We start from the raw sequence: 13979 nt of genomic DNA on the forward strand, positions 1-13979 counted from the left end.
TAGTTTAGGTTAGATGGGCTTCAGATTGGTTTCACAGGTCGGTGCAACATCGAGGGCCGAAGGGCCTGTACTGCGCTGTAATGTTCTATGTTCTATCTTCTGTGTTCGGGGACCCGGGTGATTGATATCAGCGCGGGACCAATAGGAGCACAGGGGCGGTGCTAGACAACAGGGCGGAGGCAGCTGCTCCTCCAACCAATCGGAGTAAACAAGGGGCAGGACCAGTGTAAGCCACGTGATCATCCACGCGAACTGTGCAGAGTCGCTGATACTGAGGTTTGCGTAGTTGAGGAAAGAGCAGGACATGTTAAAGAAAGTTAAACGGCAGAAAAATTATGTTCTTATGAGCTTGGAAGTTTTACATAACATTTGGTACACGTCGGAAAACACAAATATGAAACTCCCTCGGCCTCTGTTTGCAGAAAACGAATAAACGCTTCAAACGGTGACAGGCCCGACTGACCGCCGCCATTTTTATTGGTGGGCAATGATCATAGGGACGCATGCGCAGCCACCAACTTTGTAGGGGGCAAGCTGCAGCGGGACACATGCGCAGCCTTTCTTGGCGGAGAGTGCAAGGGGAGGATTTAAACAGAGCAAATTGAAACCAAGGGAAATTTTTGTTTCTTCTGGATTTGTTTCCTAGACCGTAGGATCATAACAGCCAACACTGCTCTAATTCACCTCTGTGCTCCTTGATCACCTTTTTGTCAATATCTAACTTCACTCTCTAATAATTGAGTATCTTTTAGCTCTGTTTAGTATTTTACTGTTACTTTCACAGATCTTGTGCTGCTCTGTTACCAGATTCGTTTTCCACAATATCTTTCACAGTCAGGCATTCTTTTTCCAGCGAGAGAGTCTATTTCCCTTCTATTTCTGACCATCAAGTTCTGCACCATTTTCTTTCTCCGTAATTCATTTTGCACTCCCTAAAATATCAACTGTTTCTTCCTCCACAGACACCAGCAATCATTGCCAAGACCCCTGATGCCTGAGGCAAAGGTGATGTTCGACTTCCTTCTACTGCTGCAGTTTGTATGGTGATGGTCCTTCCACAGTGCTTTTAGGTAAGAAGTTACAGATCATTCACCCAGCGACAGTGAAAAGTTTATGAAATGTCCAAATCAACAACGGTTTGTATTTTTATCACGTGTATAATTTGACAAAAATATTCTCAAGGAACTTTTGACGTGAGGCCACAGATGGAGATATTAAGACAGGTGACCAAAATCATTACCAAATAAGCAGGTTTTCAGGAATGTCTTAAAGGTGGAAAGCAGACTTGAGAGGTTTAGGGTGGTAATTCTATTGTTGCCTTGGCAACTATAGAAACAGCTACTTGTCATGAAGCAATGAAAAAACGCATTGTTGGAGTCTGAAACAAAATCTGTTGTTGAACTCTCAAAGGTTGTGTGGTACAGGGAGATAAGGATGATCACAACCAGGAATTAAATCAAGTGTACAGATTTTAAAATGTTGTTTATAAATAGAGGCCTTTTGATGGGGGATCAAGTTTTGGTACAAGTGAATATGTGGGCAGCAGAGTTTTAGATGTTTTTCAGATTATAGGGAAATTGAACGTGGGAGGCCGGCTGGGAGTGTGTTTGGATAGTTAAGTCCAGAGGTAACACAGGATTGGATGAGACTGAGGTGGAATCGGATGATGTCACAAAAGCGGAAATAGGTGATCTTGGTGCGGAACATGGCAGTCACTCTCACCTCACCCCCTGGAATTCAGCTGTTTGTCAATTTGTGAATGAAGTGTGTAATAAAGCCAAGAACTGAGTGGTCCTTGCGGAATCGAAGCTGGATGTCGCTGAGCAGGTTATTGCTGAGCAGCTGCTGCTGGATAGCACTGTTGATGACACTTTTCATTTACTTTCATGATCAAAAGTAGACTGATGGAGGGGAGATTGGCCGGGTTGTATTTACTCTGTGTTTTTGTGCTGAACACATACCCGGGCGATGTTCTACAATGTCGGTAGATGTTTGTGCTGTAGAGGTACTGGAACAGCTTGGCTTGGTGGGTGGCAGGTTCTAGAGCACAAGTCATCAGTACTATTGCCAGAAGGTTGGCAGGGCCTGTAGCCTTTGCACTATGAGTTCATTTCTTGATATTATGTGGAATGAATCAAATTGGCTGGAAACTTGCATCTGTAATGTTTGTGACCTCTAGAGAAGCCTGGAGATGGATCATCCACTTGGCACTTGTGGCTGGAGATTGCTCCAAGTGCTGTAGTCTTGTCTTTTGTGTGAATGTGTTGGGCTTCTCCAGTAAGGGTGGTGATTTTTGTGGTGTATTCTCCAGTGAGTTGTTTAATTGTCCATCACCATTCATGACTGTGTGTAGCAGAACTGCAGAGCTTAGATGTGATCCGTTGGTTGTGGAATCGCTTAGCTCTGTCTTTTGCTGTTTATGCTGTTTGGCATGCAGGTGGTCCTGTTTAGTAACTTTACCAGGTTGGCACCTCATTTTTAGGTGTGTTTGGTGCTGCTCCTGGCATGCCCTCCTGTACTATCCATTCAACCAGCACTTATTCCCTGGATTGATGTTAATGGTTAAGTGCGGGATGTACCGGGTCATAAGATTACAGATTGTGCTGGAATACAATTCTGCTGTTGTTGATTCCAGCCTTCCACACTCCATGTGGAGTTTGCAAATTCTCCCTGTGTCTGCGTGGGTTTCCTCCAGGTGCTCCGGTTTCCTCCCACACTCCAAAGATATGCAGGTTGGATGGGTTGCCCATAGTGTCCAGGGATGTGCAGGCAAGGTGGATTGGCCATGGGGAATGCAGCGTTACAGGGCTAGGGTAGGAAGCTCTTCAGAGGGTCGGTGCGGATTTGATGGGCCAAATGGCCTGCTTCCATGCTGTAGGGATTCTATGATTTTATTAGTTTAAAAATAGTTATGGAAAAGGATAGACCATATCTAAAAGTTAAAGTTCTAAATTTGACAAAGTCTAATTTTGACAGTACACGGCAAGAACTTTCAAAGTTTGATTAGGGGGAGCTATTCACAGGTAAAGGGACGGCTGGAAAGTGGGAACATAAGAAATAAGAGCAAGAGTAGGCCATCTGGCCTGTTGAACCTGCTCCGCCATTCAATAAGATCATGGCTGATCTTTTCATGGACTCAGTTGCACCTTCTTGCCCGCTCACCATAATCCCTAATTCCTTTACTGCTCAAAAATCTACCTTTGCCTTAAAAACATTCAAGAACGTAGCCTCAATTGCTTCACTCGGCAGGGAATTCCACAAACTCACAACCCTTTAGCTGAAGACGTTCCTCCTCAACTCAGTCTACTCAATCTTTTCTCATAAGCCAACCCTCACAACTCCAGAATCAAACCAGTAAACACCCTTTGCACTCCCTCCAGAGCGGAGTACATCCTTGCTGAAGTAAAGAGACCAAAACTGCACACAATAGTCCAGGCATAACCTCACCAGAACCCTATGCAGCTGCAGCATAATCTCCTTGTTTTTAAACCCCATCCCTCTAACAATGAAGCATAACATTCCTTTCATCATCTTACTTACTTGTTGCACCTGCAAGCCAACTTTTTGTGATTCATGCATAAGGACACCCAGGTCCCCCTGCACAGCAGTATGCACCAATTTTTCGCCATTAAAATGAGTCCAGTTTCCTGTTATTCCTACCAAAATGGATGACCTCACATTTACCAACACTGTACTCCATCTGCCAGACCATTGCCACTCACTTAATCTATCTGTATCTCTCTACACACTTACAGTGGCCTCTGCACACTTTGCTCTACATCTCATCTTAGTGTCATCTGCAAACTATGACACACTACACTTGTTCCCCAACTCCAAATCATCTGGGTAAATTGTAAACAATTGTGGTCCCGACACTAATCCAAACACCCATTTATCCCCATACTTTGCTTCCTGTTAGTTAACCAATTCCCTATTCGTGCTAATACGTTACCCGTAACGCCATGCATCCTTATCTTCTGGAGCAGCCTTTGGTGTGGCAACTTGTCAAATGACTTCTGGAAATCCAGATACACCACATCCACTGGTTCCCCATTGTCCATTGTGCTTGTGAGATCCTCAAAGAATTCCAGTAAAGTAGTTAAACATGACCTGCCTTTCATGACTACATGCTGCGTCGGCTGGTTGGGACAATTTCTATCCAGATGTCTCGCTGCTTTATCTTTCATAGATTCAACCAGTTTCCCCACTACAGAAGTAAAGCTAATGGGTCTATAGTTACCCACCTTTTGTCCACCTACTTTTTTTTAAATAGTGGCATCACATTTGCTGTTTTCCAATCTGCCGGAACCGTCCCAGAATCCAGCAAATTTTTAGTGAATTGTTACGAGCACATTTGCTATTTGCCCCGCCGTCTTTTTTAGTTCCCTAGGATGCATTCAATCAGGGCCAAGAGACGTGTCTACCTAGAGCCGTTACCTGCCAATACTACCTCTTTAGTGATAATGATCGTTTCTATGTCATCACCTGCCATTGCCCGCACAGGCCTTCAAAAATGAGACAACGAGAGTACAGAGACAGTATGTTCCTGTTAAAGGAAAGGCTGTTGGGTGTCGAGAATGCTAGATGACTAGAGAAGTGGAGGCACTGGTCAAGAAAATGGAGAAGGCATATGTCAAGTATAGGCAGCTGGGTTCGAGTGAATCCCTGGAGGAGTATAAGTGCATTAGGAGTATACTCAAGAGGGAAATCAGAAGGGCAAAAAGGGGACCTGAGATAGCTTTGGGAATAGGTTTAAGGAGAATCCAAAGAGATTCTACATATACATCAAAGATAAAAGAGTAACTAGGCAGCGAATAGGGCCCCTAAGAGATCAACAAGTCCATCTATGGAACCGCAGGAGGTGGGAGAGATACTATGCGAGTATTTCATGTCAGATTTTACTGGAGAAAGGTAGGGAAGCTAGAGAATTTGGAGAAATAAATAGTGAGAACTTGCAAGTGTCTATATTACAGAGGAGGAGGAGGTACTGGATGTCTTAAATTGCATAAAAGTGGATAAATCCCTGGGACCTGATCAGGTCCATCCCAGAACTTTGTTAGGAAAGCTAGGTAAGTGATTGCTGGGCCCCTTGCTGATATATTTGTATCAGCAATAGCCACAAGTGAAGTGCTGGAAAACGGGTGGAATTATTTCGGAAAAGTGGTCAGGAAAGGCCAGGGAACAACAGACTGGAGAGCCTGAAGTCGTTGGCGGGCAAGTTGTTGGAAGGGATTCTGAGGTACAGGATTTACATGTATTTGGAAAGGCAAGGAATGGTTAGGCATAGTCAACATGGCTTTGTGCGTGGAAATCATGCCTCACTAACTTGATTGAGTTTTTTGAAGAAGTGACAAAGAAGACTGATGAAGGCAGAGCTGTGGACATTGCCTATGTGGACTTCAGAAAGACATTGAACAAGGTTCCACATAATAGACAAGTTAGCAAGGTTAGATAACAAGGAATACATGGAGAACTAGCCATTTGGATACAAAATTCTCTTGAAGGTAGGAGACAGAGGATAGTGGTGGAGGGTTGCTTTTCTGACTGGAGGCCTGTGAGCAGTGGTGTGCTGCAAGGTTTGATACTGGATCCGCTGCTTTATCACTTATATAAATGATTTAGATATGTACATAGGAGGTATGGATAGTAAGTTTACAGAAGACACCAAAATTGGAGCTGTAGTGCACAGCAAAGAAGGTTATCTCAGAGTACAATGGGACCTTGATCAAATGGGCCGAGATGTGGCAGATGGGGTTTAATTTAGATAAATGTGAGGTGCTGCATTTTGGAAAGGCAAATCAGGGCAGGACTTATACACTTAATGGTAAGATCCTGGGGAGTGTTGCTGAACAAAGAGACCTTGAGGTGCAGGTTCACTGTTCCTTGAAAGTGAAGTCGCAGGTAGATAGGGCAGTGAAGAAGGCGTTTGGTATGCTTGCCTTTATTGGTCAGTGCATTGAGTATAGGAGTTGCAATGTCATGTTGCAGCTGTACGGGACATTGTTTAGGCCACTTCTGTTTTCCTGCTACAGGAAAGATGTTGTTAAACTTGAAAGGGTATAGGAAAGATTCACAATGATATTGCCAGGGTTGGAGTGTTTGAGCTATGTGGAGAGGTTGAATAGACTGGGGCTATTTTCCCTGGAGCGTCAGAGCCTGAGGGGTGACCTTTATGGAAATTTTATAAAATCATGAGGGGCATAGATAGGATGAACAGCCAGGATTTTTTTTCCCAGGTTAGGTCAGTCCAAAACTAGAGGGCATAGGTTTAAAGTGAGAGGGAAAAAATTAAGTGATCAAAAGGGCAAGATTTTCAAGATGAACGTTGTACATGTACAGAATAAGTCGAGGAATCTGGTTGGGTACATGAATAGAAAAGGTTTAGAGCGATATAGACCATATGCTGGCAAATGGGACTACATTAATTTAGGATACCAAGTTGGCATGGACGAGTTGGACCAAAGGGTCTGTTTCTATGCTGTACATCTCTGTGGCTCTAATAAATTAAAATTAAGATGAATTTCTCTTTTGTGGAGAGGAAGCAGAAGCTCAGATAATTCTCCTTGGAGCTGCGAAGGTTAAGCAGTGATTTAGTCCAGGTGCAGTTTTGTTTCCAGGATAGTTAATTTGCAGACAGAGACAGAGAGAGAAATTATTAACATGGTCACAACTTTTAGTAACCACTTTCAGGTAATTGGCAAATAATGTGGGGTGAAAATGTGAAAATTATTTCATTCAGTAAGTTCTGAGCATCTGGAATTGACTGAACGAAAGCTGGATGGTGATTGAGCAGTTATTCTCAAAAGAGGTTTGGACTTTAACTTTTTAAAGAGAGATTTGGAGGGCTGTGGGTAAATGGCAGGGAAGTTGGGACAGATTTGCAGCATTTCCAAAAGCAACCAGATGAAAAGCCTCTGTGCTCTGTGATACTATGAAGCCCATCTCAGGGCAGAAAGAAGGATGCTCCCGCCACTCACCTCCTCACAGTAGGACCCGGAGGATTGATGGCAGCTCTGGACCTATAGGAAGAAAGTGAGTGTAACTGGGAGCAACTGGCTGGTTATCCAGCCAATGGGAGTGAATGAGGGGCAGGCTAGCAAGACAACATGTAAGCATGAACTGTGCAGGTGCAGTGTTGCCTCAGTGAGTGTGAAGGGAGGTGATGGAAAAGGTTGGGATGGGAGGAATAGAGGAGACCGGGAGAAAGATGGAGTCAGTGAGAGGTTTTATAAACGCCCAGTGTAGGCTGCTAGACCTGACTTAGAACCTCCTGTTAAATAAAAACTGAAAGAACTGCGGATGCTGCAAATCAGAAACAAAAACAGAAAATGCTGGAGAGCCTCAACAGGTCTGGCAGCATCTGTGAAGAGAAATCAAAGTTAACGTTTCAGGTCCGGTGAACCTTACTCAGAACTGATAGTAGCTCGGAATGTATTGGTTTGTATGTGGAAGGTAGGGTGACAGGAAGGGATATGGAGTAAACGATAGGTGGGGATAGAACCCAAAGAGAGAGAAGAACAATTGGACAGGTAAAGGAGTGGATCACGATCTGGCTAGGAGGATGAATGGTTGTTAATAGAGACTGGTAGTGGCCAACGATGGATGGTAGACTCTGTGATAACAAGGCTTGATGTGTGGGGAAGGGGGCTGGGACATGGGAGAGTTCAGGCCCTAAAGTTATTCCACAGTTACATGGACGATACATCCTGTAAAGACTCCAGTCCATTCTCCCAGTTCCTCCATCTGCATGGTGGGATGGGGTCACATTACACATGCTCTTCACACATGAAGTACAGCCCTGTGCCTGTGCATTGGTCTGCTCTGACATTCAGAGGCCAGTATAATCGTGCAAAAGTGGACTGTGCTCTGGGCATGCTCAGGATTGAGAAGGAAACCTTGAAGTGGAGGAAGTAAATAGAGAGATGAGTTTGGATTTCAGCCCAGGGAGAAAGAAATGTATGTGGGACTGGGATAAACAGGTTTGGAGAACAAAAGAGGAAACGATATTCCATACAGACCGGAATTGTTTGAATTCCATCCTGTACTGACAGTGATGACTTCTCTTATCTTTACAGGTTTTTGAAGGGAAGAAATTTTCAGATAGGAGTCTTAAACTAAGTATCAAGAGCTGAATTTCATCAGTCTCTGACTGTATACTGCAGCATCGTGATGTTAAGGCAGACTGTGTACTGAGTGTAACAGTGTTTGCTAGGTTCTGGAGGGTATAGGATTGGCTGGTAGACAGTAAATAGGGTCATTTCCAGCTTGGTGATGTGGTACTAGTGGCGGTGCCAGAGGGTCACTGCTAAAGCCATAGTCATTTAAATCGATATCAGTGATTTAGACAATGGGAACAAGTGTAATGTCTCCAGATTCACTGGCAAGACTACATTGGGTGGGAGAGATAGCTGTCAGGACAACCAAAGAGGCTGTAAACAAATATGGGACAGCAAGAACTGCAGATGCTGGAGTCAGAGTCAACACAGTGTGGAGCTGGAGGAACACAGCAGGTCAGGCAGCATCAGAAGAACAGGAAAGTCGACGTTTTGGGTCGGGACCCTCATATTTTCACACTGTAAACAGATATGGACTGGTTCACTGAGTGGACAAGTAATTGGCAAATGGAATATAATGTGGAGAAAAGACCATGTGTGGCAGAGATTTACACACTTGGTCAGTGAGATATTAAAAGCATCGTTCCCTGCTCAGTCCACGTCCCAGAGCCGGTGAGGTTTTGTCAATGAGGGAGGGCAGTTTTCTGATTGGATGTTATAACATTGCAACATGAAGATACTGAGTATAACAAGGTTCACTACATCCCATCACATCACCTACGTTGCTGTCTCTATCATGTGAATTATAATTTAAATGTTGGCAGATGAAAATCAACGTGGTGAATTGTGATTCATGTTGGATGCAGTCTACAAATTTGAGAGGCATAGATATTTTGGAAAGGTCAACTACGAGAGGGCACAGCTTCAAGTTGAGAGGGGGAAAGTTTAAGGGAGAGGTGCAGAGAAAATGCACCAACAGAGGGTGGAGGGTGCCTGGAATACACCACCAGTAAAGGTGGTGGTAGCAGGCATAACGATGTTTAAGGCATTTCTTGATAGACACGTGAACGGGAGGCGAACAGAGGGATAGACACCGCGCATGGGCAATAAGTAATGGATCTAAATAAGGATTGGGAACTATCTCAGGCTTGGTGGGCCAAAGGGCATGTAATTGTGCTGTATTATTCTTTGCAGGAAGAACAGAAAAATAGAATGTTCCAGTTTAAAATGGCGAGAAATTATGAAACACAATTGTCTGGAGCTTCCGCTCATCTTGTACACAGATAACAGAATGTTGTCAAGCCAACGATTGAAAGACCCAGGGAAACCAACTCACACTGTTAATCCTAGCAACAGCCAGTGAACACATCCCCATTCTGTGCCCCTAGCAAAGGCCTGTGAGCTCATCCCCATTGTGTTGCCCTAGCAACGGCCTGTGAACCCATCTCCACTATGTTTTCATGGCAATGGCACGTGAACCCATCCCCATGATGTGCTCCTAGCAACAGCCTGTGAACACATCCCCACTGCGTTCTCCTAGCAACGGCCTGTGTACCCATCCCTCTTATGTTGTCCTAGCAACAGCCTGTGAACACATCCCCACCGTTCCCCCAACAATAGCTTGTGAAGCCGTTCCCCCTCTGTTCCCCTAGCAACGACCTGCGAACCCATCCCCATTGTGTTACCCTCGCAGTGGCCTGTGAACTCATCCACAATCTGGTCCACCGGCAACAACCTGTGAACCCATGCCCACTATGATTTCCTAGCAATAGCTTGCGAACCCATCCCGACGATGTTCTCCTAGGAACGCCCCCCAATCTGTTCCCCTAACAACAGCCTGTGAACCCATCCCCACTATCTTCTCCTGGCAATGACCTGTGAACCCATCCCCACACTGTTCTCCGAGAAATGGCCAGTAAACCTACCCCAAAAATTTGCCCTAGCATGGCTTTTGAACCCATCCCTACTCAGTTCCCTGAGCTATGACTTGTGAACACGTCCTTGCTCTGTTTCCCTTGAAATGGCCCGTGAACTCATCCCCACTCTGTTCTCCTAGCAAAGGCCTGTGAAACTATTCCCAATCTGTTCCCCTAACATGACCTCTGACGCCATCCCAACTCAGTTTCCCTCCCAATGGCGTATGAACCCGTTCGCATTCTGTTACCGTAGCAACAGCCTGTGAGCCCATCCCCGCTCCGTTCTCCTAGCATGACTTCTGAACCCATCGCCACAATGTTCTCTTCGCAACAAGCTGTGAACCCATCCCCACTCTGTTCTTGTAGCAACGGCCTGAGAATCCATCCCCAAACTGTTCCCCGAGCAACGGCCCGTGAACCTAACTTCATCCTGTTCCCGTATCAACGGCCTGCCATAGCTTCCACACTCTTCCTCGAGCCATGGTCCGTGAACATGTCTTTACGCTGTTTCACTAGAAACGGCCTCACTCGGTTCACGTTGCAACCACCTGTGAACCGGTCCCCATCCCGTTCTTCTAGCAACGGCCTGTGAACCAATCTCCCCTCTATTCCCACAGCAACAGTCTCTGAGACCATCCCCAATCTATTACCCAAAAAGGGCCTGTGAACACATCCCAGCACTTTTCTCGTGGAAACAGCCTGGGAACCCATCCTGGCACTGTTCCCCGAACAATGGCCTGTGAACCAATGCCTACTCTGTTGCCTTAGCAACAGCCTGTGAAGTCATTCCCATTCTGTTCCCCTACCAACGGCTTGTGAACCCATCCCCACACTATTTCCCAAAGCAAACTCCTGAGAACCCATCCAAACTCATTGTTCCTCGCAATGGCTTTGAACCCATTCCCATCTGTTCCCCTGGCAATAGCCTGTGAAACCATTTCTATTCTGATCTACGAGCAACCGCCTGTAACCCCATCTCCCATCTGCTCGCCTAGTGTGACCCTGTCCCCACTCTGTACCCTGAGCAACAGTCTGTGTGAACCCATCCCCACTGTGGTCCCCAAGCAACGGCCTTTGAACCCATCCAAACTCTGTTAACCGAGTAATGACTTTGATCTCTGAGCAACAGCCTGTTAACCCAGAGATAGTAGGAACTGCAGATGCTGGAGAATCCGAGACAACAAGGTGCAGGGCTGGATGAACACAGCAGGCCAAGCAGCATCATAGGAGCAGAGAGCCTGTTAACCCATCACACTTCTGCTCACGTAGCAATGGCCGGTGACCCCCTTCCGCACTCTATACCCCTAGTAATGGCCTGTGGACTCATCCTCACTCTGTTCTCTGAGCAATGGCTTTCAACCTATTACCTCTCTTCTAACAATGCCTTTGAACCCATTTCCACTCTGTTCCTCTGGCAACAGCCTGAGAACACATTCCTATTCTGCTGTCCGAGCAGCAGCCTGTTAACCTATCCCCACACTCTTCCACGAGCAATGATTTGTGATCCTGTACCAACACTATTCCCCAAGCAACGTCCTCTGAACCCATCCCCAATCTTTTTGCCTGTCAACCGCCTGTGAACCCATTCCCACTCCGTTCCCCCAGAAACGGGCTGTGAAGGCATCCCCACTCTTCCCCAAGCAAAGGCCTGTGAATCCATCCCTGCTCTTTTCTCCTAGCATTGGCTTTAAACTCATTCTCTTTTTTTCTCTGAACAACAGCCTGTGAACCAATCCCCACTGCTCCTCTAGCAACAGTGAGTGAAACCATTCCCACCCTGTTCCCCTAGCAACGGCCTGTGAACCTATCCCCACTCTGTTCCCCTAACAACAGCCATTGAACCCATCCCCACTCTTCCCCTCGCAATGGCCTGTGAACCCATTCCCACTATGTTCTCCTGGCAATGCTACCTGCGAACGCATCTCCACCCTGTTCTCCGAGAAATGGCCTGTGAAACTACCCCAAAAGTTGCCGGAGCAATAGCCTTTGAACCCATGCCTAGTCAGTTCCCCGAGCTATGGCCTGTGAACCTACCCCCAATCTGTTCCCCTGGCAATGGCTTAGAGCCTATCCCCTGTTCTGAGCTCCGAGCAACAGCCTGTTAACCCACCACCTATCTGCTCGCCTAACAATGCCCTGTGAACCTGTCCCTGTTTTGTTCTCCAAGCAACAGCCAATGAACACATCCCTAGTCTGTACACCCGAACAGTAGTCTGTGAATGCATCCCCATTCTGTTGCCCTAGCAATGGCCTTTTGAACCCATCCCCAGTCAGCTGCCCAATAACGGCCTGTGAACACAACCCCACTGTCATATCCTAACAAGTGCCTTTGAATCCATCCCCATGCTTTTCTCCTAGCGATGGTTTTGAACCAATCTCCTCTTTTTCTTTCACTAGCAATGGCCTGTAAACCCATTGCCGGCCTCTTCTCCCAGGGACGGCCTATGAACCGACCCCACATGTTCCCCGAGCAACGGTTTGTGAACCCATCCCCACTCTGTTTTCTTAGCAAGAGCCTGTGAAGCCATTCCCACGCTGTTCCCCAAACAATGGCCTGTGAATCCATCTCCAATGTGGTCCCCTAGCAATGGCCAATGAATCTATCTCCCTTCTGTTGTTCTCACAATGGCTTTGAAACAATCCCCATTCTGTTCCACTAGCCATGGTCTTTTGAACCCATCCCCAATCTGTTGCCCTCTCAACGGCCTGTGAACCAAAACGTACTCTGTTGTCCTAGTAACGGAAGATATGCAGGGTGTGAGTCAAGTGGAACACAGGTAGTTTGGCAGGTAGAGAATGTGCAGGAGTGAGAGACTGTGAATGAGAATGGGGGAGGGAAGGACATTGGAAAAAAAAGCATGAACAATGGAGGAGGGATAAGAGGGACGGACATTATGAGAGTGGTAGGGAGATATGGAAGGAGAGGTAATGAGCGAGAGAGAGAGATGGATTCTGCCAAGACCAGGTCAGAGTGGGTGACCCAGAGGTGAAAGCAAGGACAGAGTAACTTAAATCCAACTCTTGAGCTCGGCCCCGGCCCCCTCCCCTTCCCTGAGGACCAGGACTTTGGGACCAAGTCTGTCTCTCCAGCTCAGCTTCTCCAACACAAAGACAAACCACAAGAAAGTTCACTCTGCTGCTTGATACATTTTAATGAACATTTTTATTATTTACAAATTGAAGCTATAGGTACAGTCAGTGGAATGATGCCTTTTCTCACTGCCCTCTGAGTTGAGACGAACATTGGAATGTGTTCCTGTCACCCTGTGGGGAATAAGGTTGGACAAAGCAGCTTCATCCTCAGTCTGTTGCATTAGTGACCGGCTGCATCATTGCTGAAACATTGAACTGAAATGAGAACTTCCTGAGTGGATTGTTTACTGAGTGAGTTTGATTGATTGATGAATTTGGGTGAAGGGATATTTCAGCACATTCTTCAGCTGCTGTCTGAACTTAGTCTGGGTCACGGCATAAATCGCGGTGTTTGTGCAGCAACTGAGTAGCTGCAGCATGAAGCCCAATTCCTGCACAAATTTAGGTACACGCTCAAGCTGAGACCCCATATTCCACATCCGGTTCCATATAGAATACGCCATTAATATTGACCATAACAAGATGAAATTGGCTGAGATCACAAACAGTAAAATAATGGATTTTTTCCGATTTCTCATTTCTGCGTCACACTGACCATCCTCATTGGTGTGAGCCCGGAGTCTCCTGCGGGCTCTGCTGGTTACTAAAATGTGTCTGACGGTGAAAACATTGAGCAGCAGAATCAGGAGAAATGGGAGAGTCGGGGTTAGGATGTGGTGGAGGAACTCGATTATGACCCAGACACGGGACATTTGAACAGCGGGTGTTACCTCACAAAACCAGGGGAGGTTCCCCAGCCAATAGCGAGCTGTGAGCATAAAATACCAGAAAATGTTCTTTAAACAGCTCAGCACAGTCACTGTTCCCAGAACCACAGCCGCCGTTTTCTCACTGCAATATTTACTTTTCAGCTTCT

At 46.1% G+C, this 13979-nt stretch overlaps 1 long non-coding RNA gene across 1 annotated transcript; it reads left to right on the forward strand.

Moving 5' to 3' along the window:
• Positions 1-219: 219 nt before the first annotated feature.
• Positions 220-13693, forward strand: LOC125481639. Its single transcript, XR_007261418.1, has 3 exons — positions 220-276; positions 963-1070; positions 13154-13693. It is a non-coding gene; the product is annotated as an uncharacterized LOC125481639 (long non-coding RNA).
• Positions 13694-13979: the final 286 nt, after the last annotated feature.

This window comes from Rhincodon typus, unplaced genomic scaffold, assembly GCF_021869965.1.
Source record: "Rhincodon typus isolate 14 unplaced genomic scaffold, sRhiTyp1.1 hic_rhity00002907, whole genome shotgun sequence".
Classification (NCBI taxonomy): Eukaryota; Metazoa; Chordata; class Chondrichthyes; order Orectolobiformes; family Rhincodontidae; genus Rhincodon; species Rhincodon typus.